Source organism: Portunus trituberculatus, unplaced genomic scaffold (assembly GCF_017591435.1).
Source record: "Portunus trituberculatus isolate SZX2019 unplaced genomic scaffold, ASM1759143v1 PGA_scaffold_393__7_contigs__length_557757, whole genome shotgun sequence".
NCBI classification, from domain to species: Eukaryota; Metazoa; Arthropoda; class Malacostraca; order Decapoda; family Portunidae; genus Portunus; species Portunus trituberculatus.
This window is the reverse complement of record NW_025541561.1, coordinates 518919-526878: the sequence shown is the minus strand read 5'-3', so window position 1 is coordinate 526878 and position 7960 is coordinate 518919.

The window sequence follows — 7960 nt, the reverse complement described above, 5'->3', positions numbered from 1 at the left end:
AGATCTGGAAATGGAGCAAAAAATGGGAGATGGAATTCAATGTGGACAAAAAGCCATGTCATGGAAATGGGAAAAAGTGAAAGACGACCAGTGGGAATCTATAAGATGAGGAATGGAGTAGAACTAGAAAAAGGAAAAAAGGAAAAGGACTTGGGAGTGACAATGGAAGAAAATAATCAACCGGTAAGCCATATTGATAGAATTTTCAGAGAGACGTATAATTTCCTAAGGAATATTGGAGTAGCATTTCACTATATGGACAAGGAAATGATGAAGAAATTGATAAGTACTAAAATAAGACCTAGATTAGAATATGCAGGAGTTGTGTGGACTTCCCATAAAAAGAAACACATAAGAAAATTAGAGAGACTACAAAAAATGGCTACAAGAATGGTTCCAGAATTTAAAGGGATGGCATATGAGGAGAGACTAAAGGCAATGGATCTACCAACCTTGGAGCAGAGAAGAGAGAGAGGGGATCTGATACAAGTTTATAAATTGATTAATGGAATGGATGAAGTGGATAATGAGAAACTGATCCTGAGAGAAGAATATGACTTTAGAAGCACAAGATCGCATAGTAAGAAACTAAGGAAGGACGATGTCTGAGAGATGTTAAAAATTTAGTTTCCATAAAGATGTGTTGAGACTTGGAACAGTTTGAGTGAGGAAGTGGTGTCAGCAAAGAGTGTGCATAGTTTTAAAGAAAAATTGGATAAGTGTAGATATGGAGACGGGACCACACGAGCATAAAGCCCAGGCCCTGTAAAACTACAACTAGGTAAATACAACTAGGTAAATACAGGTAACAAATAGGTAAATACATGCCAGGTGCCTTTATACTTTTATTAATAGAACATCCAAAAGACTTACTCATTCAAGTAAGAGTCAAAACTCCACTTGTGAATTATATTCACAAAGATAAAGCCTGTGAAGCACAATTGCAAAATGAAACACAGGCAACCCCCTTTAACGAAGGGGTTACGTTCCTAAAAAACACTTCGTTAAGCGAAACTTCGTTAAGCGAACCGATTATAACAAGTTTAACCCCTGATTTGAACTTCCATTGAGAGTAAACAAAGCGAGAGTGCATCATAGTACAGTAAAAGGTTTAATGAAAGTAAAAATTATGAAGTTAAACATTTAGGTAGTTTAATTTAAGTCATTATAATGTACACTAATGTATGTATGTACGTAACTTTATAATGTTGATGATCTTAACTTTATGAAGGGAGGGAGAGTGAAACGGGAAATACACTAACCGGCAACCTGTGGAATGTAAACAAAGTGCGCATCATGGTACCGCATACAAAACTTATGTACCACATTTCCACAAGGCTTTCCATTTTATCCATTGTAGAGTCACGAGTTCAGGTGGTTCTTTTAGCTTTCAAGGAAGATGAGGTCTCACCAACCTTCTTAATAGAGTCTGCTGACTTGAAAATAGTAGACAGTAGATGGAGTCAAGATGGTGGCAAGCAATGTTATTAGTTTTCTGGCCTCTCTCTGTCTGTGAATAATACCCAGCTTCACTTGAGTAAGACACTTCCTGGTCTTCTTAGGAATGTTAGGCCACATTGCAGGGTGTTTTGGTGGTAAGTTGAACTAGGGAAGATGAGCTGCTAGTGACTCTGTTATGTTTTGACTGGGGAGTGAGTGGTGCACGTGATCTTGATCTTGATCTTGATGCTACAGGTGACGCAGAATTTTTTTTGAGTCAGGCTTTTGTATCGGCAGTGCCTGTGTTGTCCACGAGAGGCTTGATCTTGATGTTTATTCTACAAGTGCCTCAGGATTTCTCCTGAGGCAGGCCTTAGTACCAGCAGCTCCTGGTGTATTCAAAACCCTGTCAGCTTGCATGATACGGTGGGACTTTCAAATTTGGAAAAAATTACCTGGATAAAACTTCGTTAAAGCGAGTTTGGTGTTCATTAAACGAGCAGACGGTAGTAAAACGAAACCTTAGTTGTAGCGAAATTTCGTTGTGTGAACCTTCGTTAAACGGGGGTTGCCTGTAAATACGAACAGCAGCACTGCACGTTCGGTTTCAGCGATCGGACAAGTGATTTCGTAATGTAAACAACAGGTCCAAAACATGCCGTCACCCGCCACTAAAACAAGAAGAGATGGACTGTTTCACTGTGAATACGTATTCACCTATGATGTTTTTATTTACATAGTTTTAAATTTGTGTTGAGTGCTCCAGCAAATTTGTAATGAATGGTGAAACAATAGTGTCTTGCAGATTCCTTGCTTCTGATGTTTTTCTGTTCAGTGGTCGGGTATATACTGAATGCGTTCTTGTATGAGAATGACTTTTTTTTTCTTATAAATTTCTTTCAAATATTAGGATGCGTCTTCCAAGATGCAGCATCTTGCATTTATTCATTTTTTTCAGTTTCTAAATAGCGAGAATTTTAAAATTTTCTGCACGCAGGAATTTTGAGTTTTGTTTTGTATCTTTCGTATGTTGAGTAATTTTTCGTAATATGAAGCGAAAAAATCTTCGCATATCATTTCGTAAAATAAAATTTTCGTATACAGAAGTTTTCATATCTACAAGTACCACTGTATCAGCTTTTACAAGGGTACGTTTGTGTGAGGGCCCAAGCATGAGGATGGGGAGGACACTAATGTCAGTGTACTGAATTTTATCATTTTCTATCAATATCTTGGTGAGATATAAGATATATGTGTATTTCCATGGATAAGTAAGTAGTTCAGAAACAAATTATGATGCATGACAATATTAGATTTATTATTTTCATTTTATTATTGGTGTAGTGCTGGCTTGATGGAGTCAGCTGAGGAGGATGTGTCGTCAATTGTTGTTCCTGACTACAACAGTAAGCCCCCGAATTTAGTGAAATCCAGCTTAGCGAAACCCATATTTAGCGACTGTCTGGAAAAAGGCCAAGCCCTCAAGTCTAGCGATTATCTCTCATATTTAGCGAATGTACCGCGCTACACTGTCCCACCTCCCGCTCACTCTGAGCCAATCGCGTGTCTGTTTGGCAGTGACGTCGGCCCCACAGTGCCTCCGGCATTCCTGCTTGACACTTGAGCTATTGTGTGAACTCATTTTTTGTGCTCCCATCCTCGCTGTTTAGCAAGTTTCGCTATCACCATGGCCTCCACTATTGGTTCTGGGGGTGCTGATTCTCGTGAAGGTGGCGATGTTACAGCTGTAAATGGGGACTAGAAATGGGGACTTTGGGTAGATGAAAGACTGATTGGTATTTTTTCCCTATTTAAAGTAGTATTCAAATTTGGCGAAATTCCAATTTAGCGATGCTTTCAGCAGACTAATAGGATCGCTAAATGTGGGGGCTTACTGTACTAAGAAGTTGAATTTTCATTATATTACAATTTGTTCACTTCCCTGATTTATTTTCCATAATGAATGCAGTATATCAAAGGAAAAATTCTTATTGGTGTAGATAAGAGTGTGTGGTGCTGGCTTGATGGAGTCAGATGAGGAGAATGTAGTGATGCTTGTTTCTGACCACGAGAAGTTGAATTTTCATTATATTACATTTTGCTGACTTTCTTGTTTTATTTTCCATAATGAATACAACATATCAGAGGAAGACTTCTTATTTTGAATCGATATGTGATTCATAAACTTTGCTGATGTGTTTTTGCAAAAAATCTAAGGAAATAAAAGAATACCTTTGTAAATTTTATCTTGCTTTGAATTTTTTTTTTTTACCATTGTTTGATTTTTTTTGTGCATATATGTTATGTTTGTTCATTAATGATCATACCACAACAAAGAGCAACTCCTAAGCTTTCTAATTACACATAAATGTCTCAGTGTTTGTTAAAATACTTTGATTGAACACTAAAGGACTCGAGGAAACTTTCTAACATTTGCTACCCATTTTTTTATCCACATATTTTGCAACCGCTGCCTCCTGTTATGATGGGATATAATGGTTAATAAATATTTTTCTTACTTATGAGATCAGTATTCTTATAAAAAATATTACTTAACCATGGTTAAGTGACTTTGGTCAAGTGAAAAACTGGTTAAATGTCCTCACCCTAGCTGTAAAAAGAGCAACAACACGGAATCAATACAAAGGGGGAACTCATGTTTACTTTCCAGCAACGGTGCTGGTTTTACCCAGATTCGCCTGGATTTCGCTACCTTCAGATTGTTCCATGTCCAAAATTTTGTTTTAACACTGAGGGAAAAGATTATTGAAATTTTTGTTCCGAGTCCAAAATATTCCATGTCTGAGGTGTTCCAAGTCCAAGGTCCACTGTATGTTGAGATGTCACTAATATTATTGAACATAAGGTAACATACCTCAGTAAGTTTTCTAAACCTTTTAATGGCTTGTTAATTATGTTAGCTTTAAATATGAGGCCTGTGCTGACCATCATGGCAGTTTTCAAAGTATTACTCTAGGTTTATCATTCTGCCTTAGAAGCAAGATGTTAAAGAATATCAAAAATCCTCCATGCAATGTAGAACATATTTCTCAACTTAGTCAACTACAAATGCATGTCTTACAAACTTAACTTGGTCATTGGTCACTTTGAGCAAGACCAACATTGAGAAAGGGCTTAAGAAACATACCCTATGTTGTCAATTGTCAATTACATTATGAAGTAGAGAAATATGGAAAAATTGTTGTGGCTTGCATGTTGTTGCACAATTAGTGCATTATGAGGTGTATTCCTACAAGAGGTGTTACATGATGCTGATGGTGGTGTTAAAGTTAATGGTGCTATAGCAGATCATATAAGCACTACTGGGCAAGTTGAGGTGTTGGGATGGATGTTTTATAATTTCTTTTCTTAAATGCAAGTGTTCGAAAACAACTACAGTGGTACCTCAAGATGCGAGTTTAATTTATTTTGTGAATTACCTCGTATCTCAAAAAACCTGTACCTCAAAAATTCCTTCCATTGAAATGCATTGAAATGCCATTAATCTGTCAATATGAGGTAGTAGATATCCACCAAAAGGATAATTTATTCCCAGCGAGGTCTAATATCACTAGTTCAGGGGGTGCTGTGAACTTTCCATTAAAGCTAGTTGTGATCTCGCTGAACATTTCCCTTTGTATCTCACAATTTAAGGGGCAGTTACAGCCTGCTCTCTAAAGACAACTCTCCTTCTTCACTCAAAACTACATGCACTTACTACACACACAGCCTTCACTTAAAATTCAAAATGAAAAAATGGTAACTCCAAATCCAGCCTTGGAGTCCCCTTCTGTGGAGGGGACGAGAAATGTCCCCAGGTCGGACTCCTCTCTTGATGACAACCCCAAATGTCTTGACACCTTCCTCAACTTTTCAACATTAACTTCTGCAACATTCACTATCTTAGATCTTATTTTCAATTTCTGGAACACCACCTCTTCTCTACTAAACCTTGTCTTCTTTTCCTCACCGAAACACAGCTGTCTGAGGCAACTCTGTTCCCTCCTACTTTCTCTATTCTCATTTTCGTTCCAAAGCTGGATGTTGCGTCTATGTGCGCAACGACAACTTGTTCTCGTGCCCACACTTTCGATTCTTCCAAGTTCTCCACAATCTGTCTTTGATTCAATAATCACTTTTTAACTAAATTCATCTGTGCTGTCTATCTCTCCCTTAACTCATCTGACTATAGTAAATTCTTTGACTATTTTACTTCAAAATCGAGCACATTCTGTTCCTCTATCCTTTTGCAAAGATTTTCATTCTTGGAGATTTCAAAGTTCACCACCAGCTTTAGCTTTCCTCTCTTTTAAACTGACAATCCTGGTGAACTAGCCTTCAACTTTGCTATCCTGCATGACCCACAATAACTGATGTAAAATCCTACTCATATTCCTGACTGTCTTGGAGATATACCCAGCATTCTTAATCTCTTCCTCACCTCTAATCCTTCTTCTTAATCTGTCACCCTTTCATCTCCGTTGGGCTCCTCCGATCACAATCTCATTTCTGTATATTGTCCTATTTCTCCAATTCCTCCTCAGGATCCCCCAAAGCTGAGGTGCCTCTGGCATTTTGGCTCTACCAGGTGGAGAGGACCTGAGGTATTATGTTGATTTTCCTTGGAATTACTGTTTTTGTATCAGAGACCCATCTCTGTGTGCTGAACGCATAACAGAGGTGATAGTGTCTGGCATGGCAGCGTATATTCCTAATTCTTTCTCTCAACCTAAACCTTCTGAACCTTGGTTTAACACAGCCTATTCTCATGCTATACATGATAGAGAGCTTGCCCACAAAAGATACTTAAGCCTTCCATCACCTGAATCTCATGCACTTTATATTACTGTCCAGAATCATGCCAAGTTTGTTCTTCAACTTGCCAAACACTCCAACATAAATAGAAAATGTCAAAATCTTTCAAACTCAAATCCACTCGAGACCAGCTAAAAACATCTCCAATAACTTTACTTCTTCATTTTTCCCTCCTTTATTTCATCTTGATGGCACCACTGCCATCTCTTCCGTCTCTAAAGATGAACTCTTCTCACGAACCTCTGCTAACAACTCCACCTTGGATGATTCTGGGCTTGTCCCTCCCTCTCCTCCTCCCTCTGACTATTTCATGTCTTCAATTAAAATTCTTCGTAATGATGTTTTCCATGCCCTCGCTGGCATAAACCCTCAGAAGACTTATGGACCTGATGGGATCCCTCCTATTGTTCTCAAAAACTGTGCTTCCGTGCTTGCACCTTGCCTGGCCAAACTCTTTCAACTTTGTCTGTCAACCTTTCCTTCTTGCTGGAAGTTTGCCTACATTCAGTCTGTTCCTAAATAGGGTGACAATTCTAATCCTCAAACTACTGCCCTATAGCTTTAATCTCTTGCTTGTCTAAAGTTTTTAATCTATCCTCAATAGGAAGATTCTTAAACGTCTGTCACTTCACAATCTTCTATCTGATCGCCAGTATTGCTTCGGTCAAGGTCACTCTACTGGTGATCTGGCTTTCCTCACTGAGTCTTGGTCATCCTCTTTCAGAAATTTTGGTGAAACTTTTGCTGTTGCATTAGACATATCAAAAGCTTTTGATAGAGTCTGGCATAAAGCTTTGATTTCAATACTGCCCTCCTATGGTTTTTATCCTCTGTAACTTTATCTCATGTTTCATTTCTGACCGTTCTATTGCTGCTGTAGTAGACGGCCACTGTTTTTCTCCTAAATCTATCAATAGTGGTGTTCCTAAGGGTTCTGTCCTGTCACCCACTCTCTTCTTCAATGACAATGAACTGTCTCCCTCTTCCACACTGAATATCCTCGATCTCTCCTTTACTTATAATCTTAACTGGAAACTTCACATCTCATCTCTTGCAAAAACAGCTTCTATGAAGTTAGGTGTTCTGAGGCGTCTCCGACAGTTTTTCTCGCCCCTCCAACTGCTAACTCCGTAGAAGGGCCTTATCCGTCCTTGTATGGAGTACTCTTTGAATGTTTAAGGAGGTTCCACTCACAGTTTTATTAAATAGGGTGAAATCAAAAGCTTTTCATCCCATCAACTCCCCTCCTCTGACTGACTGTCTTCAGCCTCTTTTTCACCACCGAAATGTTGCATCTCTTTCTATCTTCTATCACTATTTTCAAGCTAACTTTTCTACAGATCTTCCAAACTGGATGCCTCCCCTCCTCCTGCATCCCCACTGCACAAGGCCTTCTTCTTCCTCTCATCCCTATTCTGTCCAACTCTCTAATGCAAAAGTTAACCAGTACCCTCAATCATTCATACCTTTCACTGGTAAACTCTGGAACTCCCTGCCTGCTTCCCTATTTCTGTCTTTGTACGATTTGACTTCTTTGAAGAGGGAGGTATCGAGGCATTTGTTCCTTAATTTTGGCTAACCCTTTACTTATCTTCTAGAAAACTAGCATTCAAGTGGGCCTTTATTCTTAATATTTTGTTGCCTTTGGCTGGCCCTCTCTCCTACATAAAAAAAAAAAAGAAAAAAAAAACCCAGCCCAAAAAGA